This window comes from Phalangium opilio, unplaced genomic scaffold, assembly GCF_054372755.1.
Source record: "Phalangium opilio isolate 3A_F unplaced genomic scaffold, DU_Popi_V2 ptg001865l_1, whole genome shotgun sequence".
NCBI classification, from domain to species: domain Eukaryota; kingdom Metazoa; phylum Arthropoda; class Arachnida; order Opiliones; family Phalangiidae; genus Phalangium; species Phalangium opilio.
In genome coordinates this window covers 353,860-379,133 of record NW_028324263.1, presented here as the reverse complement: position 1 = coordinate 379,133, position 25,274 = coordinate 353,860, and the positions used below count along the sequence as shown (strand labels likewise).

At 47.4% G+C, this 25,274-nt stretch overlaps 2 non-coding genes across 2 annotated transcripts; both read left to right on the top strand.

Annotated features, from left to right (window-relative positions):
* Nucleotides 1-2,118: 2,118 nt before the first annotated feature.
* TRNAY-GUA (transfer RNA tyrosine (anticodon GUA)) lies at nt 2,119-2,191 on the top strand. Its single transcript has one exon. It is a non-coding gene; the product is annotated as a tRNA-Tyr (tRNA).
* A 2,419-nt stretch (nt 2,192-4,610) lies between these two features.
* On the top strand, nt 4,611-4,683 carry TRNAY-GUA (transfer RNA tyrosine (anticodon GUA)). Its single transcript has one exon. It is a non-coding gene; the product is annotated as a tRNA-Tyr (tRNA).
* Nucleotides 4,684-25,274: the final 20,591 nt, after the last annotated feature.

Here is a 25,274-nt window from a genome sequence, read left to right as displayed (position 1 = left end):
TCTCAAATGTAACGTACAAAGCGAAAGTTACCACAATACCTGACGATCATTTAATTTTTGGGCTTCCGTGGCGCAATAGTTAGCGCGCTCAGCTGTTATTCAAAAGGTTGGTGGTTCGAGCCCACCCGAGAGCGGTGTTGTGAGGTCTCAGATATAACGAAAAAAGCAAGAGTTTTTCCACAATACCTGACGACCATTTAATTTTTGGGCTTCCGTGGCGCAATGGTTAGCGCGTTCAGCTGTTAACCGAAAGATTGGTCGTTCGAGCCCACCCTAGAGAGGTGTTGTGGGGTCTCAGATGTAGCGTGAAAAGTCATAACTTTTTCACAATACCTGACAACCATTTAATTTCTGAGCTTTCGTGGCTCAAGGGTTAGCGCGTTCGGCTGTTAACCAATAGGTTGGTGGTTCGAGCCCACCCGGGAGCGGTGTTGTGAGGTCTCAGATGTAACGAAAAAAAGTAAGAGTTTTTACACAAAACCTGACGAACATTTAATTTTTGGGCTTCCGTGGCGCAATGGTTAGCGCGTTCAGCTGTTAACCGAAAGGTTGGTGGTTCGAGACCACCCGGGAGAGGTGTTGTGGGATCTCAGATGTAGCGTAAAAATTCAAAACTTTTCCACAATACGTGACAACCATTTAATTTCTGAGCTTTCGTGGCTCAATGTTTAGCGCGTTCGGCTGTTAACCAATAGGTTGGTGGTTCGAGCCCACCCGGGAGCGGTGTTGTGGGATCTCAAATGTAACGTACAAAGCCAAAGTTTTTCCACAATACCTGACGACCATTTAATTTTTGGGCTTTCGTGGGGCAATGGTTAGCGCGCTCAGCTGTTATTCACAAGGTTGGTGGTTCGAGCCCACCCGAGAGCGGTGTTGTGAGGTCTCAGATGTAACGAAAAAAGTAAGAGTTTTTCCACAAATTCTGACGAACATTTAATTATTGGGCTTCCGTGGCGCAATGGTTAGCGCGTTCAGCTATTAACCGAAAGATTGGTCGTTCGAGCCCACCCTAGAGAGGTGTTGTGGGGTCTCAGATGTAACGTGAGAAGTCATAACGTTTTCACAATACCTGACAACCATTAATTTCTGAGCTTTCGTGGCTCAATGGTTAGCGCGTTCGGCTGTTAACCAATAGGTTGGTGGTTCGAGCCCACCCGGGAGCGGTGTTGTGAGGTCTCAGATGTAAGGAAAAAAAGAAAGAGTTTTTACACAAAACCTGACGAACATCTAATTTATGGGCTTCCGTGGCGCAATGGTTAGCGCGTTCAGCTGTTAACCGAAAGGTTGGTGGTTCGAGACCACCCAGGAGAGGTGTTGTGGGGTCTCAGATGTAGCGTAAAAAGTCAAAATTTTTCCACAATACGTGACAACCATTTAATTTCTGAGCTTCCGTGGCTCAATGGTTTGCGCGTTCGGCTGTTAACCAATAGGTTGGTGGTTCGAGACCACCCGGAAGCGGTGTTGTGGGATCTCAAATGTAACGTATAAAGCCAAAGTTTTTCCACAATACCTGACGACCATTTAATATTTGGACTTCCGTGGAGCAATGGTTAGCGCGTTCGGCTGTTAACCGAAAGGTTGGTGGTTCGAGCCCACCCAAGAGCGGTGTTGTGAGGTCTCAGATTTAACGAAAAAAGTAAGAGTTTTTCCACAAATTCTGACGAACATTTAATTATTGGGCTTCCGTGGCGCAATGGTTAGCGCGTTCAGCTGTTAACCGAAAGATTGGTCGTTCGAGCCCACCCTAGAGAGGTGTTGTGGGATCTCAAATGTAACGTACAAAGCGAAAGTTACCACAATACCTGACGATCATTTAATTTTTGGGCTTCCGTGGCGCAATGGTTAGCGCGTTCAGCTGTTAACCGAAAGATTGGTCGTTCGAGCCCACCCTAGAGAGGTGTTGTGGGGTCTCAGATGTAGCGTGAAAAGTCATAACTTTTTCACAATACCTGACAACCATTTAATTTCTGAGCTTTCGTGGCTCAATGGTTAGCGCGTTCGGCTGTTAACCAATAGGTTGGTGGTTCGGGCCCACCCGTGAGCGGTGTTGTGAGGTCTCAGATGTAACGAAAAAAGTAAGAGTTTTTCCACAAATTCTGACGAACATTTAATTATTGGGCTTGCGTGGCGCTATGGTTAGCGCGTTCAGCTGTAAACCGAAAGGTTGGTGGTTCGAGCCCACCCGGGAGCGGTGTTGTGGGATCTCAAATGTAACGTACAAAGCGAAAGTTACCACAATACCTGACGATCATTTAATTTTTGGGCTTCCGTGGCACAATAGTTAGCGCGCTCAGCTGTTATTCAAAAGGTTGGTGGTTCGAGCCCACCCGAGAGCGGTGTTGTGAGGTCTCAGATATAACGAAAAAAGTAAGAGTTTTTCCACAATACCTGACGACCATTTAATTTTTGGGCTTCCGTGGCGCAATGGTTAGCGCGTTCAGCTGTTAACCGAAAGATTGGTCGTTCGAGCCCACCCTAGAGAGGTGTTGTGGGGTCTCAGATGTAGCGTGAAAAGTCATAACTTTTTCACAATACCTGACAACCATTTAATTTCTGAGCTTTCGTGGCTCAATGGTTAGCGCGTTCGGCTGTTAACCAATAGGTTGGTGGTTCGAGCCCACCCGGGAGCGGTGTTGTGAGGTCTCAGATGTAACGAAAAAAGTAAGAGTTTTTACACAAAACCTGACGAACATTTAATTTTTGGGCTTCCGTGGCGCAATGGTTAGCGCGTTCAGCGGTTAACCGAAAGGTTGGTGGTTCGAGACCACCCGGGAGAGGTGTTGTGGGATCTCAGATGTAGCGTAAAAAGTCAAAACTTTTCCACAATACGTGACAACCATTTAATTTCTGAGCTTTCGTGGCTCAATGTTTAGCGCGTTCGGCTGTTAACCAATAGGTTGGTGGTTCGAGCCCACCCGGGAGCGGTGTTGTGGGATCTCAAATGTAACGTACAAAGCCAAAGTTTTTCCACAATACCTGACGACCATTTAATTTTTGGGCTTTCGTGGGGCAATGGTTAGCGCGCTCAGCTGTTATTCACAAGGTTGGTCGTTCGAGCACACCCTAGAGAGGTGTTGTGGGGTCTCAGATGTAGCGTGAAAAGTCATAACGTTTTCACAATACCTGACAACCATTTAATTTCTGAGCTTTCGTGGCTCAATGGTTAGCGCGTTCGGCTGTTAACCAATAGGTTGGTGGTTCGAGCCCACCCGGGAGCGGTGTTGTGGGATCTCAAATGTAACGTACAAAGCGAAAGTTACCACAATACCTGACGATCATTTAATTTTTGGGCTTCCGTGGCGCAATAGTTAGCGCGCTCACTGTGATTCAAAAGGTTGGTGGTTCGAGCCCACCCGAGAGCGGTGTTGTGAGGTCTCAGATATAACGAAAAAAGTAAGAGTTTTTCCACAATACCTGACGACCATTTAATTTTTGGGCTTCCGTGGCGCAATGGTTAGCGCGTTCAGCTGTTAACCGAAAGATTGGTCGTTCGAGCCCACCCGGGAGAGGTGTTGTGGGATCTCAGATGTAGCGTAAAAAAGTCATAATTTTTACACAAAACCTGACGAACATTTAATTTTTGGGCTTCCGTGGCGCAATGGTTAGCGCGTTCAGCTGTTAACCGAAAGGTTGGTGGTTCGAGACCACCCGGAAGAGGTGTTGTGGGATCTCAGATGTAGCGTAAAAAGTCAAAATTTTTCCACAATACGTGACAACCATTTAATTTCTGAGCTTCCGTGGCTCAATGGTTTGCGCGTTCGGCTGTTAACCAATAGGTTGGTGGTTCGAGACCACCCGGAAGCGGTGTTGTGGGATCTCAAATGTAACGTATAAAGCCAAAGTTTTTCCACAATACCTGACGACCATTTAATATTTGGACTTCCGTGGAGCAATGGTTAGTGCGTTCGGCTGTTAACCGAAAGATTGGTCGTTCGAGCCCAACCTAGAGAGTTGTTGTGGGGTCTCAGATGTAGCGTGAAAAGTCATAACTTTTTCACAATACCTGACAACCATTTAATTTCTGAGCTTCCGTGGCTAATGGTTAGCGCGTTCGGCTGTTAACCAATAGGTTGGTGGTTCGAACCCACCCGTGAGCGGTGTTGTGAGGTCTCAGATGTAGCGTAAAAAGTAAGAGTTTTTCCACAAATTCTGACGAACATTTAATTATTGGGCTTCCGTGGCGCAATGGTTAGCGCGTTCAGCTGTTAACCGAAAGATTGGTCGTTCGAGCCCACCCTAGAGAGGTGTTGTGGGATCTCAAATGTAACGTACAAAGCGAAAGTTACCACAATACCTGACGATCATTTAATTTTTGGGCTTCCGTGGCGCAATGGTTAGCGCGTTCAGCTGTTAACCGAAAGATTGGTCGTTCGAGCCCACCCTAGAGAGGTGTTGTGGGGTCTCAGATGTAGCGTGAAAAGTCATAACTTTTTCACAATACCTGACAACCATTTAATTTCTGAGCTTTCGTGGCTCAATGGTTAGCGCGTTCGGCTGTTAACCAATAGGTTGGTGGTTCGGGCCCACCCGTGAGCGGTGTTGTGAGGTCTCAGATGTAACGAAAAAAGTAAGAGTTTTTCCACAAATTCTGACGAACATTTAATTATTGGGCTTGCGTGGCGCTATGGTTAGCGCGTTCAGCTGTAAACCGAAAGGTTGGTGGTTCGAGCCCACCCGGGAGCGGTGTTGTGGGATCTCAAATGTAACGTACAAAGCGAAAGTTACCACAATACCTGACGATCATTTAATTTTTGGGCTTCCGTGGCACAATAGTTAGCGCGCTCAGCTGTTATTCAAAAGGTTGGTGGTTCGAGCCCACCCAAGAGCGGTGTTGTGAGGTCTCAGATATAACGAAAAAAGTAAGAGTTTTTCCACAATACCTGACGACCATTTAATTTTTGGGCTTCCGTGGCGCAATGCTTAGCGCGTTCAGCTGTTAACCGAAAGATTGGTCGTTCGAGCCCACCCTAGAGAGGTGTTGTGGGGTCTCAGATGTAGCGTGAAAAGTCATAACTTTTTCACAATACCTGACAACCATTTAATTTCTGAGCTTTCGTGGCTCAATGGTTAGCGCGTTCGGCTGTTAACCAATAGGTTGGTGGTTCGAGCCCACCCGGGAGCGGTGTTGTGAGGTCTCAGATGTAACGAAAAAAGTAAGAGTTTTTACACAAAACCTGACGAACATTTAATTTTTGGGCTTCCGTGGCGCAATGGTTAGCGCGTTCAGCGGTTAACCGAAAGGTTGGTGGTTCGAGACCACCCGGGAGAGGTGTTGTGGGATCTCAGATGTAGCGTAAAAAGTCAAAACTTTTCCACAATACGTGACAACCATTTAATTTCTGAGCTTTCGTGGCTCAATGTTTAGCGCGTTCGGCTGTTAACCAATAGGTTGGTGGTTCGAGCCCACCCGGGAGCGGTGTTGTGGGATCTCAAATGTAACGTACAAAGCCAAAGTTTTTCCACAATACCTGACGACCATTTAATTTTTGGGCTTTCGTGGGGCAATGGTTAGCGCGCTCAGCTGTTATTCACAAGGTTGGTCGTTCGAGCACACCCTAGAGAGGTGTTGTGGGGTCTCAGATGTAGCGTGAAAAGTCATAACGTTTTCACAATACCTGACAACCATTTAATTTCTGAGCTTTCGTGGCTCAATGGTTAGCGCGTTCGGCTGTTAACCAATAGGTTGGTGGTTCAAGCCCACCCGGGAGCGGTGTTGTGGGATCTCAAATGTAACGTACAAAGCGAAAGTTACCACAATACCTGACGATCATTTAATTTTTGGGCTTCCGTGGCGCAATAGTTAGCGCGCTCACTGTTATTCAAAAGGTTGGTGGTTCGAGCCCACCCGAGAGCGGTGTTGTGAGGTCTCAGATATAACGAAAAAAGTAAGAGTTTTTCCACAATACCTGACGACCATTTAATTTTTGGGCTTCCGTGGCGCAATGGTTAGCGCGTTCAGCTGTTAACCGAAAGATTGGTCGTTCGAGCCCACCCGGGAGAGGTGTTGTGGGATCTCAGATGTAGCGTAAAAAGTCATAATTTTTACACAAAACCTGACGAACATTTAATTTTTGGGCTTCCGTGGCGCAATGGTTAGCGCGTTCAGCTGTTAACCGAAAGGTTGGTGGTTCGAGACCACCCGGAAGAGGTGTTGTGGGATCTCAGATGTAGCGTAAAAAGTCAAAATTTTTCCACAATACGTGACAACCATTTAATTTCTGAGCTTCCGTGGCTCAATGGTTTGCGCGTTCGGCTGTTAACCAATAGGTTGGTGGTTCGAGACCACCCGGAAGCGGTGTTGTGGGATCTCAAATGTAACGTATAAAGCCAAAGTTTTTCCACAATACCTGACGACCATTTAATATTTGGACTTCCGTGGAGCAATGGTTAGTGCGTTCGGCTGTTAACCGAAAGATTGGTCGTTCGAGCCCAACCTAGAGAGTTGTTGTGGGGTCTCAGATGTAGCGTGAAAAGTCATAACTTTTTCACAATACCTGACAACCATTTAATTTCTGAGCTTCCGTGGCTAATGGTTAGCGCGTTCGGCTGTTAACCAATAGGTTGGTGGTTCGAACCCACCCGTGAGCGGTGTTGTGAGGTCTCAGATGTAGCGTAAAAAGTAAGAGTTTTTCCACAAATTCTGACGAACATTTAATTATTGGGCTTCCGTGGCGCAATGGTTAGCGCGTTCAGCTGTTAACCGAAAGATTGGTCGTTCGAGCCCACCCTAGAGAGGTGTTGTGGGATCTCAAATGTAACGTACAAAGCGAAAGTTACCACAATACCTGACGATCATTTAATTTTTGGGCTTCCGTGGCGCAATGGTTAGCGCGTTCAGCTGTTAACCGAAAGATTGGTCGTTCGAGCCCACCCTAGAGAGGTGTTGTGGGGTCTCAGATGTAGCGTGAAAAGTCATAATTTTTACACAAAACCTGACGACCATTTAATTTTTGGGCTTTCGTGGGGCAATGGTTAGCGCGCTCAGCTGTTATTCACAAGGTTGGTCGTTCGAGCACACCCTAGAGAGGTGTTGTGGGGTCTCAGATGTAGCGTGAAAAGTCATAACGTTTTCACAATACCTGACAACCATTTAATTTCTGAGCTTTCGTGGCTCAATGGTTAGCGCGTTCGGCTGTTAACCAATAGGTTGGTGGTTCGAGCCCACCCGGGAGCGGTGTTGTGAGGTCTCAGATGTAACGAAAAAAAGTAAGAGTTTTTACACAAAACCTGACGAACATTTAATTTATGGGCTTCCGTGGCGCAATGGTTTGCGCGTTCAGCTGTTAACCGAAAGGTTGGTGGTTCGAGACCACCCGGGAGAGGTGTTGTGGGGTCTCAGATGTAGCGTAAAAAGTCAAAACTTTTCCACAATACGTTACAACCATTTAATTTCTGAGCTTCCGTGGCTCAATGGTTTGCGCGTTCGGCTGTTAACCAATAGGTTGGTGGTTCGAGACCACCCGGAAGCGGTGTTGTGGGATCTCAAATGTAACGTATAAAGCCAAAGTTTTTCCACAATACCTGACGACCATTTAATATTTGGACTTCCGTGGAGCAATGGTTAGCGCGTTCGGCTGTTAACCGAAAGGTTGGTGGTTCGAGCCCACCCGAGAGCGGTGTTGTGAGGTCTCAGATATAACGAAAAAAGTAAGAGTTTTTCCACAATACCTGACGACCATTTAATTTTTGGGCTTCCGTGGCGCAATGGTTAGCGCGTTCAGCTGTTAACCGAAAGATTGGTCGTTCGAGCCCACCCTAGAGAGGTGTTGTGGGGTCTCAGATGTAGCGTGAAAAGTCATAACTTTTTCACAATCCCTGAAAACCATTTAATTTCTGAGCTTTCGTGGCTCAATGGTTAGCGCGTTCGGCTGTTAACCAATAGGTTGGTGGTTCGAGCCCACCCGGGAGCGGTGTTGTGAGGTCTCAGATGTAACGAAAAAAGTAAGAGTTTTTACACAAAACCTGACGAACATTTAATTATTGGGCTTCCGTGGCGCAATGGTTAGCGCGGTCAGCTGTTAACCGAAAGATTGGTCGTTCGAGCCCAACCTAGAGAGGTGTTGTGGGGTCTCAGATGTAGCGTGAAAAGTCATAACTTTTTCACAATACCTGAAAACTATTTACTTTCTGAGCTTCCGTGGCTAATGGTTAGCGCGTTCGGCTGTTAACCAATAGGTTGGTGGTTCGAGCCCGCCCGGGAGAGGTGTTTTGGGGTCTCAGATGTAACGAAAAAAGTAAGAGTTTTTCCACAAATTCTGACGAACATTTAATTATTGGGCTTGCGTGGCGCTATGGTTAGCGCGTTCAGCTGTAAGACGAAAGGTTGGTGGTTCGAGCCCACCCGGGAGCGGTGTTGTGGGATCTCAAATGTAACGTACAAAGCGAAAGTTACCACAATACCTGACGATCTTTTAATTTTTGGGCTTCCGTGGCGCAATAGTTAGCGCGCTCAGCTGTTATTCAAAAGGTTGGTGGTTCGAGCCCACCCGAGAGCGGTGTTGTGAGGTCTCAGATATAACGAAAAAAGTAAGAGTTTTTCCACAATACCTGACGACCATTTAATTTTTGGGCTTCCGTGGCGCAATGGTTAGCGCGTTCAGCTGTTAACCGAAAGATTGGTCGTTCGAGCCCACCCTAGAGAGGTGTTGTGGGGTCTCAGATGTAGCGTGAAAAGTCATAACTTTTTCACAATACCTGACAACCATTTAATTTCTGAGCTTTCGTGGCTCAATGGTTAGCGCGTTCGGCTGTTAACCAATAGGTTGGTGGTTCGAGCCCACCCGGGAGCGGTGTTGTGAGGTCTCAGGTGTAACGAAAAAAAGTAAGAGTTTTTACACAAAACCTGACGAACATTTAATTTTTGGGCTTCCGTGGCGCAATGGTTAGCGCGTTCAGCTGTTAACCGAAAGGTTGGTGGTTCGAGACCACCCGGGAGAGGTGTTGTGGGATCTCACATGTAGCGTAGAAAGTCAAAACTTTTCCACAATACGTGACAACCATTCAATATCTGAGCTTTCGTGGCACAATGTTTAGCGCGTTCGGCTGTTAACCAATAGGTTGGTGGTTCGAGCCCACCCGGGAGCGGTGTTGGGGGATCTCAAATGTAACGTACAAAGCCAAAGTTTTTCCACAATACCTGACGACCATTTAATTTTTGGGCTTTCGTGGGGCAATGGTTAGCGCGCTCAGCTGTTATTCACAAGGTTGGTGGTTCGAGCCCACCCGAGAGCGGTGTTGTGAGGTCTCAGATGCAACGAAAAAAGTAAGAGTTTTTCCACAAATTTTGACGAACATTTAATTATTGGGCTTCCGTGGCGCAATGGTTAGCGCGTTCAGCTGTTAACCGAAAGATTGGTCGTTCGAGCACACCCTAGAGAGGTGTTGTGGGGTCTCAGATGTAACGAAAAAAGTAAGAGTTTTTCCACAAATTCTGACGAACATTTAATTATTGGGCTTCCGTGGCGCTATGGTTAGCGCGTTCAGCTGTTAACCGAAAGGTTGGTGGTTCTAGCCCACCCGGGAACGGTGTTGTGGGATCTCAAATGTAACGTACAAAGCGAAAGTTACCACAATACCTGACGATCATTTAATTTTTGGGCTTCCGTGGCGCAATAGTTAGCGCGCTCAGCTGTTATTCAAAAGGTTGGTGGTTCGAGCCCACCCGAGAGCGGTGTTGTGAGGTCTCAGATATAACGAAAAAAGTAAGAGATTTTCCACAATACCTGACGACCATTTAATTTTTGGGCTTCCGTGGCGCAATGGTTAGCGCGTTCAGCTGTTAACCGAAAGGTTGGTGGTTCGAGCCCACCCGGGAGCGGTGTTGTGGGATCTCAAATGTAACGTACAAAGCCAAAGTTTTTCCACAATACCTGACGACCATTTAATTTTTGGGCTTTCGTGGGGCAATGGTTAGCGCGCTCAGCTGTTATTCACAAGGTTGGTGGTTCGAGCCCACCCGAGAGCGGTGTTGTGAGGTCTCAGATGCAACGAAAAAAGTAAGAGTTTTTCCACAAATTTTGACGAACATTTAATTATTGGGCTTCCGTGGCGCTATGGTTAGCGCGTTCAGCTGTTAACCGAAAGGTTGGTGGTTCTAGCCCACCCGGGAACGGTGTTGTGGGATCTCAAATGTAACGTACAAAGCGAAAGTTACCACAATACCTGACGATCATTTAATTTTTGGGCTTCCGTGGCGCAATAGTTAGCGCGCTCAGCTGTTATTCAAAAGGTTGGTGGTTCGAGCCCACCCGAGAGCGGTGTTGTGAGGTCTCAGATATAACGAAAAAAGTAAGAGTTTTTCCACAATACCTGACGACCATTTAATTTTTGGGCTTCCGTGGCGCAATGGTTAGCGCGTTCAGCTGTTAACCGAAAGATTGGTCGTTCGAGCACACCCTAGAGAGGTGTTGTGGGGTCTCAGATGTAGCGTGAAAAGTCATAACTTTTTCACAATACCTGACAACCATTTAATTTCTGAGCTTTCGTGGCTCAATGGTTAGCGCGTTCGGCTGTTAACCAATAGGTTGGTGGTTCGAGCCCACCCGGGAGCGGTGTTGTGAGGTCTCAGATGTAACGAAAAAAAGTAAGAGTTTTTACACAAAACCTGACGAACATTTAATTTTTGGGCTTCCGTGGCGCAATGGTTAGCGCGTTCAGCTGTTAACCGAAAGGTTGGTGGTTCGAGACCACCCGGGAGAGGTGTTGTGGGATATCAGATGTAGCGTAAAAAGTCAAAACTTTTCCACAATACGTGACAACCATTTAATTTCTGAGCTTTCGTGGCTCAATGTTTAGCGCGTTCGGCTGTTAACCAATAGGTTGGTGGTTCGAGCCCACCCGGGAGCGGTGTTGAGGGATCTCAAATGTAACGTACAAAGCCAAAGTTTTTCCACAATACCTGACGACCATTTAATTTTTGGGCTTTCGTGGGGCAATGGTTAGCGCGCTCAGCTGTTATTCACAAGGTTGGTCGTTCGAGCACACCCGAGAGCGGTGTTGTGAGGTCTCAGATGCAACGAAAAAAGTAAGAGTTTTTCCACAAATTTTGACGAACATTTAATTATTGGGCTTCCGTGGCGCTATGGTTAGCGCGTTCAGCTGTTAACCGAAAGGTTGGTGGTTCTAGCCCACCCGGGAACGGTGTTGTGGGATCTCAAATGTAACGTACAAAGCGAAAGTTACCACAATACCTGACGATCATTTAATTTTTTGCTTCCGTGGCGCAATAGTTAGCGCGCTCAGCTGTTATTCAAAAGGTTGGTGGTTCGAGCCCACCCGAGAGCGGTGTTGTGGGATATCAGATGTAGCGTAAAAAGTCAAAACTTTTCCACAATACGTGACAACCATTTAATTTCTGAGCTTTCGTGGCTCAATGTTTAGCGCGTTCGGCTGTTAACCAATAGGTTGGTGGTTCGAGCCCACCCGGGAGCGGTGTTGAGGGATCTCAAATGTAACGTACAAAGCCAAAGTTTTTCCACAATACCTGACGACCATTTAATTTTTGGGCTTTCGTGGGGCAATGGTTAGCGCGCTCAGCTGTTATTCACAAGGTTGGTCGTTCGAGCACACCCGAGAGCGGTGTTGTGAGGTCTCAGATGCAACGAAAAAAGTAAGAGTTTTTCCACAAATTTTGACGAACATTTAATTATTGGGCTTCCGTGGCGCTATGGTTAGCGCGTTCAGCTGTTAACCGAAAGGTTGGTGGTTCTAGCCCACCCGGGAACGGTGTTGTGGGATCTCAAATGTAACGTACAAAGCGAAAGTTACCACAATACCTGACGATCATTTAATTTTTTGCTTCCGTGGCGCAATAGTTAGCGCGCTCAGCTGTTATTCAAAAGGTTGGTGGTTCGAGCCCACCCGAGAGCGGTGTTGTGGGATATCAGATGTAGCGTAAAAAGTCAAAACTTTTCCACAATACGTGACAACCATTTAATTTCTGAGCTTTCGTGGCTCAATGTTTAGCGCGTTCGGCTGTTAACCAATAGGTTGGTGGTTCGAGCCCACCCGGGAGCGGTGTTGAGGGATCTCAAATGTAACGTACAAAGCCAAAGTTTTTCCACAATACCTGACGACCATTTAATTTTTGGGCTTTCGTGGGGCAATGGTTAGCGCGCTCAGCTGTTATTCACAAGGTTGGTCGTTCGAGCACACCCGAGAGCGGTGTTGTGAGGTCTCAGATGCAACGAAAAAAGTAAGAGTTTTTCCACAAATTTTGACGAACATTTAATTATTGGGCTTCCGTGGCGCTATGGTTAGCGCGTTCAGCTGTTAACCGAAAGGTTGGTGGTTCTAGCCCACCCGAGAGCGGTGTTGTGAGGTCTCAGATATAACGAAAAAAGTAAGAGTTTTTCCACAATACCTGACGACCATTTAATTTTTGGGCTTCCGTGGCGCAATGGTTAGCGCGTTCAGCTGTTAACCGAAAGATTGGTCGTTCGAGCCCACCCTAGAGAGGTGTTGTGGGGTCTCAGATGTAGCGTGAAAAGTCATAACTTTTTCACAATCCCTGAAAACCATTTAATTTCTGAGCTTTCGTGGCTCAATGGTTAGCGCGTTCGGCTGTTAACCAATAGGTTGGTGGTTCGAGCCCACCCGGGAGCGGTGTTGTGAGGTCTCAGATGTAACGAAAAAAGTAAGAGTTTTTACACAAAACCTGACGAACATTTAATTATTGGGCTTCCGTGGCGCAATGGTTAGCGCGGTCAGCTGTTAACCGAAAGATTGGTCGTTCGAGCCCAACCTAGAGAGGTGTTGTGGGGTCTCAGATGTAGCGTGAAAAGTCATAACTTTTTCACAATACCTGAAAACTATTTACTTTCTGAGCTTCCGTGGCTAATGGTTAGCGCGTTCGGCTGTTAACCAATAGGTTGGTGGTTCGAGCCCGCCCGGGAGAGGTGTTTTGGGGTCTCAGATTTAACGAAAAAAGTAAGAGTTTTTCCACAAATTCTGACGAACATTTAATTATTGGGCTTGCGTGGCGCTATGGTTAGCGCGTTCAGCTGTAAGACGAAAGGTTGGTGGTTCGAGCCCACCCGGGAGCGGTGTTGTGGGATCTCAAATGTAACGTACAAAGCGAAAGTTACCACAATACCTGACGATCTTTTAATTTTTGGGCTTCCGTGGCGCAATAGTTAGCGCGCTCAGCTGTTATTCAAAAGGTTGGTGGTTCGAGCCCACCCGAGAGCGGTGTTGTGAGGTCTCAGATATAACGAAAAAAGTAAGAGTTTTTCCACAATACCTGACGACCATTTAATTTTTGGGCTTCCGTGGCGCAATGGTTAGCGCGTTCAGCTGTTAACCGAAAGATTGGTCGTTCGAGCCCACCCTAGAGAGGTGTTGTGGGGTCTCAGATGTAGCGTGAAAAGTCATAACTTTTTCACAATACCTGACAACCATTTAATTTCTGAGCTTTCGTGGCTCAATGGTTAGCGCGTTCGGCTGTTAACCAATAGGTTGGTGGTTCGAGCCCACCCGGGAGCGGTGTTGTGAGGTCTCAGGTGTAACGAAAAAAAGTAAGAGTTTTTACACAAAACCTGACGAACATTTAATTTTTGGGCTTCCGTGGCGCAATGGTTAGCGCGTTCAGCTGTTAACCGAAAGATTGGTCGTTCGAGCCCACCCTAGAGAGGTGTTGTGGGGTCTCAGATGTAGCGTGAAAAGTCATAACTTTTTCACAATACCTGACAACCATTTAATTTCTGAGCTTTCGTGGCTCAATGGTTAGCGCGTTCGGCTGTTAACCAATAGGTTGGTGGTTCGAGCCCACCCGGGAGCGGTGTTGTGAGGTCTCAGGTGTAACGAAAAAAAGTAAAAGTTTTTCCACAATACCTGACGACCATATAATATTTGGACTTCCGTGGAGCAATGGTTAGCGCGTTCGGCTGTTAACCGAAAGGTTGGTGGTTCGAGCCCACCCAAGAGAGGTGTTGTGGGGTCTCAGATGTAACGAAAAAAGTAAGAGTTTTTCCACAAATTCTGACGAACATTTAATTATTGGGCTTCCGTGGCGCAATGGTTAGCGCGGTCAGCTGTTAACCGAAAGATTGGTCGTTCGAGCCCACCCTAGAGAGGTGTTGTGGGGTCTCAGATGTAGCGTGAAAAGTCATAACTTTTTCACAATACCTGACAACCATTTAATTTCTGAGCTTCCGTGGCTAATGGTTAGCGCGTTCGGCTTTTAACCAATAGGTTGGTGGTTCGAGCCCACCCGTGAGCGGTGTTGTGAGGTCTCAGATGTAACGAAAAAAGTAAGAGTTTTTCCACAAATTCTGACGAACATTTAATTTTTGGGCTTCCGTGGTGTAATGGTTAGCGCGTTCAGCTGCTATTCAAAGACTGGTGGTTTGAGCCCTCCCAGAAGCGGTGTTGTGACGTCTCAGATGTAACGTAAAATGCCAGAGTTTTTCCACAATAACTGACGAACGTTTAATTTTTGGGCTTCCGTGGCGCAATGGTTAGCGTGTTCAGCTGTTAATCGAAAGGTTGGTGGTACGAGCCCATCCGGGAGCGGTGTTGTGAGGTCTCAGATGTGACGTAAAAAGTCAAAGTTTTTCCACAATACCTGACGACCATATAAATTTTGGGCTTCCGTGGCGCAATGGTTAGCCCGTTCAGCTGTTATTCAAAAGGTTGGTGATTCGAGCCCACCCGGGAGCGGTGTTGTGTGGTCTCAGATGTGACGTAAAAATTCAAAGTTTTTCCACAATACCTGACGGCCATTTCATTTTTGGGCTTCCGTGGCGCAAAGGTTAGCGCGTTCGGCTGTTAACCGAAAGGTTGGTGGTTCGAGCCTATCCGGGAGCGGTGTTGTGAGGTCTCAGATGTGACGTAAAAAGTCAAGGTTTTTCCACAATACCTGACGACAATATTATTTTTGGGCTTCCGTGGCGCAGTGGTTAGCGTGCTCAGCTGTTATTCATAAGGTTGGTGGTTCGAGCCCACCCGGGAGCGGTGTTGTGAGGTCTCAGATGTGACGTAAAAAGTCAAGGTTTTTCCACAATACCTGACGACAATATTATTTTTGGGCTTCCGTGGCGCAATGGTTAGCGTGCTCAACTGTTATTCAAAAGGCTGGTGGTTCGAGCCCACCCGCGAGCGGTGTTGTGAGGTCTCAGATGTGACGTAAAAAGTCAAAGTTTTTCAACAATACATGACGATCATTTAATTTTTGGGCTTCCGTGGCGCATTGGTTAGCGCGTTCGGCTGTTAACCGAAAGGTTGGTGGTTCGAGCCCACCCGGGAGAGGTGTTTTGGGGTCTCAGATGTAACGTAAAAATTCAAAGCTTTTCCACAATACGTGATAACCATTTTATTTCTGAGCTTCCGTGGCGCAAAGGTTAGCGCGTTCGGCTGTTAACCGAAAGGTTGGTGGTTCGAGCCTATCCGGGAGCGGTGTTGTGAGGTCTCAGATGTGACGTAAAAAGTCAAGGTTTTTCCACAATACCTGACGACAATATTATTTTTGGGCTTCCGTGCTCAGCTGTTATTCAAAAGGTTGGTGGTTCGAGCCCACCCAGGAGCGGTGTTGTGAGGTCTCAGATGTGACGTAAAAATTCAAAGTTTTTCCACAATACCTGACGACCATTTCATTTTTGGGCTTCCGTGGCGCAAAGGTTAGCGCGTTCGGCTGTTAACCGAAAGGTTGGTGGTTCGAGCCTATCCGGGAGCGGTGTTGTGAGGTCTCAGATGTGACGTAAAAAGTCAAGGTTTTTCCACAATACCTGACGACAATATTATTTTTGGGCTTCCGTGGCGCAGTGGTTAGCGTGCTCAGCTGTTATTCAAAAGGTTGGTTGTTCGAGCCCACCCTGGAGCGGTGTTGTGAGGTCTCAGATGTGACGAAAAAAGTCAAGGTTTTTCCACAATACCTGACGACCATTTCATTTTTGGGCTTCCGTGGCGCAAAGGTTAGCGCGTTCGGCTTTTAACCGAAAGGTTGGTGGTACGAGCCCATCCGGGAGCGGTGTTGTGAGGTCTCAGATGTGACGTAAAAAGTCAAAGTTTTTCCACAATACCTGACGACCATATAAATTTTGGGCTTCCGTGGCGCAATGGTTAGCGCGTTCAGCTGTTATTCAAAAGGTTGGTGATTCGAGCCCACCCGGGAGCGGTGTTGTGAGGTCTCAGATGTGAGGTAAAAAGTCAAAGTTTTTCCACAATACCTGACGACCATTTAGTTTTTGGGCTTCCGTGGCGCAAAGGTTAGTGCGTTCGGCTGTTAACCGAAAGGTTGGTGGCTCGAGCCCATCCGGGAGCGGTGTTGTGAGGTCTCAGATGTTACGTAAAAAGTCAAGGTTTTTCCTCAATACCTGACGAACATTTAATTTTTGGGCTTCCGTGTCGCAATGGTTAGCGCGTTCAGCTGCTATTCGAAAGACTGGTGGTTTGAGCCCTCCCGGGTGCGGTGTTGTGACGTCTGAGATGTGACGTAAAATGTCAGAGTTTTCCACAATATCTGACGAACATTTAATTTTTGGGCTTCCGTGGTGTAATGGTTAGCGCGTTCAGCTGCTATTCAAAGACTGGTGGTTTGAGCCCTCCCGGAAGCGGTGTTGTGACGTCTCAGATGTAACGTAAAATGCCAGAGTTTTTCCACAATAACTGACGAACGTTTAATTTTTGGGCTTCCGTGGCGCAATGGTTAGCGTGTTCAGCTGTTAATCGAAAGGTTGGTGGTACGAGCCCATCCGGGAGCGGTGTTGTGAGGTCTCAGATGTGACGTAAAAAGTCAAAGTTTTTCCACAATACCTGACGACCATATAAATTTTGGGCTTCCGTGGCGCAATGGTTAGCCCGTTCAGCTGTTATTCAAAAGGTTGGTGATTCGAGCCCACCCGGGAGCGGTGTTGTGTGGTCTCAGATGTGACGTAAAAATTCAAAGTTTTTCCACAATACCTGACGGCCATTTCATTTTTGGGCTTCCGTGGCGCAAAGGTTAGCGCGTTCGGCTGTTAACCGAAAGGTTGGTGGTTCGAGCCTATCCGGGAGCGGTGTTGTGAGGTCTCAGATGTGACGTAAAAAGTCAAGGTTTTTCCACAATACCTGACGACAATATTATTTTTGGGCTTCCGTGGCGCAGTGGTTAGCGTGCTCAGCTGTTATTCAAAAGGTTGGTTGTTCGAGCCCACCCTGGAGCGGTGTTGTGAGGTCTCAGATGTGACGAAAAAAGTCAAGGTTTTTCCACAATACCTGACGACCATTTCATTTTTGGGCTTCCGTGGCGCAAAGGTTAGCGCGTTCGGCTTTTAACCGAAAGGTTGGTGGTACGAGCCCATCCGGGAGCGGTGTTGTGAGGTCTCAGATGTGACGTAAAAAGTCAAAGTTTTTCCACAATACCTGACGACCATATAAATTTTGGGCTTCCGTGGCGCAATGGTTAGCGCGTTCAGCTGTTATTCAAAAGGTTGGTGATTCGAGCCCACCCGGGAGCGGTGTTGTGAGGTCTCAGATGTGAGGTAAAAAGTCAAAGTTTTTCCACAATACCTGACGACCATTTAGTTTTTGGGCTTCCGTGGCGCAAAGGTTAGTGCGTTCGGCTGTTAACCGAAAGGTTGGTGGCTCGAGCCCATCCGGGAGCGGTGTTGTGAGGTCTCAGATGTTACGTAAAAAGTCAAGGTTTTTCCTCAATACCTGACGAACATTTAATTTTTGGGCTTCCGTGTCGCAATGGTTAGCGCGTTCAGCTGCTATTCGAAAGACTGGTGGTTTGAGCCCTCCCGGGTGCGGTGTTGTGACGTCTCAGATGTGACGTAAAATGTCAGAGTTTTTCCACAATATCTGACGAACATTTAATTTTTGGGCTTCCGTGGTGTAATGGTTAGCGCGTTCAGCTGCTATTCAAAGACTGGTGGTTTGAGCCCTCCCGGAAGCGGTGTTGTGACGTCTCAGATGTAACGTAAAATGCCAGAGTTTTTCCACAATAACTGACGAACGTTTAATTTTTGGGCTTCCGTGGCGCAATGGTTAGCGTGTTCAGCTGTTAATCGAAAGGTTGGTGGTACGAGCCCATCCGGGAGCGGTGTTGTGAGGTCTCAGATGTGACGTAAAAAGTCAAGGTTTTTCCACAATACCTGACGACAATATTATTTTTGGGCTTCCGTGGCGCAGTGGTTAGCGTGCTCAGCTGTTATTCAAAAGGTTGGTTGTTCGAGCCCACCCTGGAGCGGTGTTGTGAGGTCTCAGATGTGACGAAAAAAGTCAAGGTTTTTCCACAATACCTGACGACCATTTCATTTTTGGGCTTCCGTGGCGCAAAGGTTAGCGCGTTCGGCTTTTAACCGAAAGGTTGGTGGTACGAGCCCATCCGGGAGCGGTGTTGTGAGGTCTCAGATGTGACGTAAAAAGTCAAAGTTTTTCCACAATACCTGACGACCATATAAATTTTGGGCTTCCGTGGCGCAATGGTTAGCGCGTTCAGCTGTTATTCAAAAGGTTGGTGATTCGAGCCCACCCGGGAGCGGTGTTGTGAGGTCTCAGATGTGAGGTAAAAAGTCAAAGTTTTTCCACAATACCTGACGACCATTTAGTTTTTGGGCTTCCGTGGCGCAAAGGTTAGTGCGTTCGGCTGTTAACCGAAAGGTTGGTGGCTCGAGCCCATCCGGGAGCGGTGTTGTGAGGTCTCAGATGTTACGTAAAAAGTCAAGGTTTTTCCTCAATACCTGACGAACATTTAATTTTTGGGCTTCCGTGTCGCAATGGTTAGCGCGTTCAGCTGCTATTCGAAAGACTGGTGGTTTGAGCCCTCCCGGGTGCGGTGTTGTGACGTCTGAGATGTGACGTAAAATGTCAGAGTTTTCCACAATATCTGACGAACATTTAATTTTTGGGCTTCCGTGGTGTAATGGTTAGCGCGTTCAGCTGCTATTCAAAGACTGGTGGTTTGAGCCCTCCCGGAAGCGGTGTTGTGACGTCTCAGATGTAACGTAAAATGCCAGAGTTTTTCCACAATAACTGACGAACGTTTAATTTTTGGGCTTCCGTGGCGCAATGGTTAGCGTGTTCAGCTGTTAATCGAAAGGTTGGTGGTACGAGCCCATCCGGGAGCGGTGTTGTGAGGTCTCAGATGTGACGTAAAAAGTCAAAGTTTTTCCACAATACCTGACGACCATATAAATTTTGGGCTTCCGTGGCGCAATGGTTAGCCCGTTCAGCTGTTATTCAAAAGGTTGGTGATTCGAGCCCACCCGGGAGCGGTGTTGTGTGGTCTCAGATGTGACGTAAAAATTCAAAGTTTTTCCACAATACCTGACGGCCATTTCATTTTTGGGCTTCCGTGGCGCAAAGGTTAGCGCGTTCGGCTGTTAACCGAAAGGTTGGTGGTTCGAGCCTATCCGGGAGCGGTGTTGTGAGGTCTCAGATGTGACGTAAAAAGTCAAGGTTTTTCCACAATACCTGACGACAATATTATTTTTGGGCTTCCGTGGCGCAGTGGTTAGCGTGCTCAGCTGTTATTCAAAAGGTTGGTTGTTCGAGCCCACCCTGGAGCGGTGTTGTGAGGTCTCAGATGTGACGAAAAAAGTCAAGGTTTTTCCACAATACCTGACGACCATTTCATTTTTGGGCTTCCGTGGCGCAAAGGTTAGCGCGTTCGGCTTTTAACCGAAAGGTTGGTGGTACGAGCCCATCCGGGAGCGGTGTTGTGAGGTCTCAGATGTGACGTAAAAAGTCAAAGTTTTTCCACAATACCTGACGACCATATAAATTTTGGGCTTCCGTGGCGCAATGGTTAGCGCGTTCAGCTGTTATTCAAAAGGTTGGTGATTCGAGCCCACCCGGGAGCGGTGTTGTGAGGTCTCAGATGTGAGGTAAAAAGTCAAAGTTTTTCCACAATACCTGACGACCATTTAGTTTTTGGGCTTCCGTGGCGCAAAGGTTAGTGCGTTCGGCTGTTAACCGAAAGGTTGGTGGCTCGAGCCCATCCGGGAGCGGTGTTGTGAGGTCTCAGATGTTACGTAAAAAGTCAAGGTTTTTCCTCAATACCTGACGAACATTTAATTTTTGGGCTTCCGTGTCGCAATGGTTAGCGCGTTCAGCTGCTATTCGAAAGACTGGTGGTTTGAGCCCTCCCGGGTGCGGTGTTGTGACGTCTCAGATGTGACGTAAAATGTCAGAGTTTTTCCACAATATCTGACGAACATTTAATTTTTGGGCTTCCGTGGTGTAATGGTTAGCGCGTTCAGCTGCTATTCAAAGACTGGTGGTTTGAGCCCTCCCGGAAGCGGTGTTGTGACGTCTCAGATGTAACGTAAAATGCCAGAGTTTTTCCACAATAACTGACGAACGTTTAATTTTTGGGCTTCCGTGGCGCAATGGTTAGCGTGTTCAGCTGTTAATCGAAAGGTTGGTGGTACGAGCCCATCCGGGAGCGGTGTTGTGAGGTCTCAGATGTGACGTAAAAAGTCAAAGTTTTTCCACAATACCTGACGACCATATAAATTTTGGGCTTCCGTGGCGCAATGGTTAGCCCGTTCAGCTGTTATTCAAAAGGTTGGTGATTCGAGCCCACCCGGGAGCGGTGTTGTGAGGTCTCAGATGTGACGTAAAAAGTGAAGGTTTTTCCACAATACCTGACGACAATATTATTTTTGGGCTTCCGTGGCGCAATGGTTAGCGTGCTCAACTGTTATTCAAAAGGCTGGTGGTTCGAGCCCACCCGCGAGCGGTGTTGTGAGGTCTCAGATGTGACGTAAAAAGTCAAAGTTTTTCCACAATACATGACGATCATTTAATTTTTGGGCTTCCGTGGCGCATTGGTTAGCGCGTTCGGCTGTTAACCGAAAGGTTGGTGGTTCGAGCCCACCCGGGAGAGGTGTTTTGGGGTCTCAGATGTAACGTAAAAATTCAAAGCTTTTCCACAATACGTGATAACCATTTTATTTCTGAGCTTCCGTGGCGCAAAGGTTAGCGCGTTCGGCTGTTAACCGAAAGGTTGGTGGTTCGAGCCTATCCGGGAGCGGTGTTGTGAGGTCTCAGATGTGACGAAAAAAGTCAAGGTTTTTCCACAATACCTGACGACCATTTCATTTTTGGGCTTCCGTGGCGCAAAGGCTAGCGCGTTCGGCTGTTAACCGAAAGGTTGGTGGTACGAGCCCATCCGGGAGCGGTGTTGTGAGGTCTCAGATGTGACGTAAAAAGTCAAAGTTTTTCCACAATACCTGACGACCATATAAATTTTGGGCTTCCGTGGCGCAATGGTTAGCGCGTTCAGCTGTTATTCAAAAGGTTGGTGATTCGAGCCCACCCGGGAGCGGTGTTGTGAGGTCTCAGATGTGACGTAAAAAGTCAAGGTTTTTCCACAATACCTGACGACCATATAAATTTTGGGCTTCCGTGGCGCAATGGTTAGCGCGTTCAGCTGTTATTCAAAAGGTTGGTGATTCGAGCCCACCCGGGAGCGGTGTTGTGAGGTCTCAGATGTGACGTAAAAAGTCAAGGTTTTTCCACAATACCTGACGACCATATAAATTTTGGGCTTCCGTGGCGCAATGGTTAGCCCGTTCAGCTGTTATTCAAAAGGTTGGTGATTCGAGCCCACCCGGGAGCGGTGTTGTGTGGTCTCAGATGTGACGTAAAAATTCAAAGTTTTTCCACAATACCTGACGGCCATTTCATTTTTGGGCTTCCGTGGCGCAAAGGTTAGCGCGTTCGGCTGTTAACCGAAAGGTTGGTGGTTCGAGCCTATCCGGGAGCGGTGTTGTGAGGTCTCAGATGTGACGTAAAAAGTCAAGGTTTTTCCACAATACCTGACGACCATTTCATTTTTGGGCTTCCGTGGCGCAAAGGTTAGCGCGTTCGGCTGTTAACCGAAAGGTTGGTGGTACGAGCCCATCCGGGAGCGGTGTTGTGAGGTCTCAGATGTGACGTAAAAAGTCAAAGTTTTTCCACAATACCTGACGACAATATTATTTTTGGGCTTCCGTGGCGCAGTGGTTAGCATGCTCAGCTGTTATTCAAAAGGTTGGTGGTTCGAGCCCACCCGGGAGCGGTGTTGTGAGGTCTCAGATGTGACGAAAAAAGTCAAGGTTTTTCCACAATACCTGACGACCATTTCATTTTTGGGCTTCCGTGGCGCAAAGGTTAGCGCGTTCGGCTGTTAACCGAAAGGTTGGTGGTACGAGCCCATCCGGGAGCGGTGTTGTGAGGTCTCAGATGTGACGTAAAAAGTCAAGGTTTTTCCACAATACCTGACGACAATATTATTTTTGGGCTTCCGTGGCGCAGTGGTTAGCATGCTCAGCTGTTATTCAAAAGGTTGGTGGTTCGAGCCCACCCGGGAGCGGTGTTGTGAGGTCTCAGATGTGACGAAAAAAGTCAAGGTTTTTCCACAATACCTGACGACCATTTCATTTTTGGCTTCCGTGGCGCAAAGGTTAGCGCGTTCGCCTGTTAACCGAAAGGTTGGTGGTACGAGCCCATCCGGGAGCGGTGTTGTGAGGTCTCAGATGTGACGTAAAAAGTCAAAGTTTTTCCACAATACCTGACGACCATATAAATTTTGGGCTTCCGTGGCGCAATGGTTAGCGCGTTCAGCTGTTATTCAAAAGGTTGGTGATTCGAGCCCACCCGGGAAAGGTGTTGTGAGGTCTCAGATGTGACGTAAAAAGTCTAGGTTTTTCCACAATACCTGACGACCATATAAATTTTGGGCTTCCGTGGCGCAATGGTTAGCGCGTTCAGCTGTTATTCAAAAGGTTGGTGATTCGAGCCCACCCGGGAGCGGTGTTGTGTGGTCTCAGATGTGACGTAAAAATTCAAAGTTTTTCCACAATACCTGACGGCCATTTCATTTTTGGGCTTCCGTGGCGCAAAGGTTAGCGCGTTCGGCTGTTAACCGAAAGGTTGGTGGTTCGAGCCTATCCGGGAGCGGTGTTGTGAGGTCTCAGATGTGACGTAAAAAGTCAAGGTTTTTCCACAATACCTGACGACAATATTATTTTTGGGCTTCCGTGGCGCAATGGTTAGCGTGCTCAACTGTTATTCAAAAGGCTGGTGGTTCGAGCCCACCCGCGAGCGGTGTTGTGAGGTCTCAGATGTGACGTAAAAAGTCAAAGTTTTTCCACAATACATAACGATCATTTAATTTTTGGGCTTCCGTGGCGCATTGGTTAGCGCGTTCGGCTGTTAACCGAAAGGTTGGTGGTTCGAGCCCACCCAGGAGAGGTGTTGTGGGGTCTCAGATGTAGCGTAAAAATTCAAAACTTTTCCACAATACGTGATAACCATTTTATTTCTGAGCTTCCGTGGCTCAATGGTTAGCGCTTTCGGCTGTTAACCAATAGTTTGGTGGTTCGAGCTCACCTGGGAGCGGTGTTGTGGGATCTCAAATGTAACGTAAAAAGCAACGTTATTCCACAATACCTGACGACCATTTAATTTTTGGGCTTCCGTAGCGCAATGGTTAGCGCGTTCGGCTGTTAACCGAAAGGTTGGTGGTACGAGCCCATCCGGGAAAGGTGTTGTGAGGTCTCAGATGTGACGTAAAAAGTCAAAGTTTTTCCACAATACCTGACGACCATATAATTTTTGGGCTTCCGTGGCGCAATGGTTAGCGCGTTCAGCTGTTATTCAAAAGGTTGGTGATTCGAGCCCACCCGGGAGCGGTGTTGTGAGGTCTCAGATGTGACGTAAAAATTCAAAGTTTTTCCACAATACCTGACGACCATTTCATTTTTGGGCTTCCGTGGCGCAAAGGTTAGCGCGTTCGGCTGTTAACCGAAAGGTTGGTGGTACGAGCCCATCCGGGAGCGGTGTTGTGAGGTCTCAGATGTGACGTAAAAAGTCAAAGTTTTTCCACAATACCTGACGATCATTTAATTTTTGGGCTTCCGTGGCGCAATGGTTAGCGCGTTTGGCTGTTAACAGAAAGCTTGGTGGTTCGAGCACACCTGGGAGCGGTGCTATGAGGTCTCAGATGTTACGTAAAAAGTCAAAGTTTTTCCACAATACCTGACGACCATTTAATTTCAGAGCTTCCGTGGCTCAATGGTTAGCGCGTTCGGCTTTTAACCGAAAGTTTGGTGGTTCGAGCCCATCCGGGAGCGTTTTGTGAGGTCTCAGATGTAACGTAAAAAGTCAGAGTTTTTCCACAATACCTGACGAACATTTTATTTTTGGGCTTCCGTGGCGCAATGTTTAGCGCGTTCGGCTGTTAACCGAAAGGTTGGTGGTTCGAGACCATCCGGGAGCGTTTTGTGAGGTCTCAGATGTAACGTAAAAAGTCAAAGTTTTTCCACAATACCTGACGACCATTTAATTTTTGGGCTTCCGTGGCGCATTGGTTAGCGCGTTCGGCTGTTAACCGAAAGGGTAGTGGTTCGAGCCCATCCGGGAGCGGAGTTGTGAGATCTCAGATGTGGCGTAAAAAGTCAAAGTTTTTCCACAATACCTGACGACCATATAATTTTTCTGCAGCCGAACGCGCTAACCATTGCGCCATGGAAGCCCAAAAATTATATGGTCGTCAGGTATAGTGGAAAAACTTTGACTTTTTACGTCACATCTGAGACCTCACAACACCGCTCCCGGATGGGCTCGAACCACCCACCTTTCGGTTAACAGCCGAACGCGCTAACCATGCGACACGGAAGTCCCAAAATTAAATGGTCGTCAGGTATTGTGGAAAAACTTTGGGTTTTTACGTCACATCTGAGAACTCACAACACCGCTCCCGGATGGGCTCGAACCACCAACCTTTCGGTTAACAGCCGAACGCGCTAACCATTGCGCCACGGAAGCCCAAAAATTAAATGGTCGTCAGGTATTGTGGAAAAACTCTGACATTTTACGTTACGTCTGAGACGTCACAACACCGTTCCCGGGAGGGCTCACGCGCTAACCATTGCGCCACGGAAGCCCAAAAATTAAATGGTCCTCAGGTATTGTGGAAAAACTTTGACTATTTACGTCACATCTGAGACCTCACAACACAGCTCACGGATGGGCTCGAACCACCAACCTTTCGGTTAACAGCCGGACGCGATAACCATTGCGCCACGGACGCCCAAAAATTTAAATAGTCGTCAGGTATTGTGGAAAAACTTTGGCTTTTTACGTTTCATTTGAGATCCCAAAACACCGCTCCCGGGTGGGCTCGAACCACCAACCATTTGGTTAACAGCCGAACGCGCTAATCATTGAGCCAAGGAAGCTCAGAAGTTAAATGGTTGTCACGTATAGTGGAAAAGCTTTGACTTTTTACGTTACATCTGAGACCCACCACGCCTCTCCCGGGTGGGCTCGAACCACCAACCTTTCGGTTAACAGCTGAAAGCGCT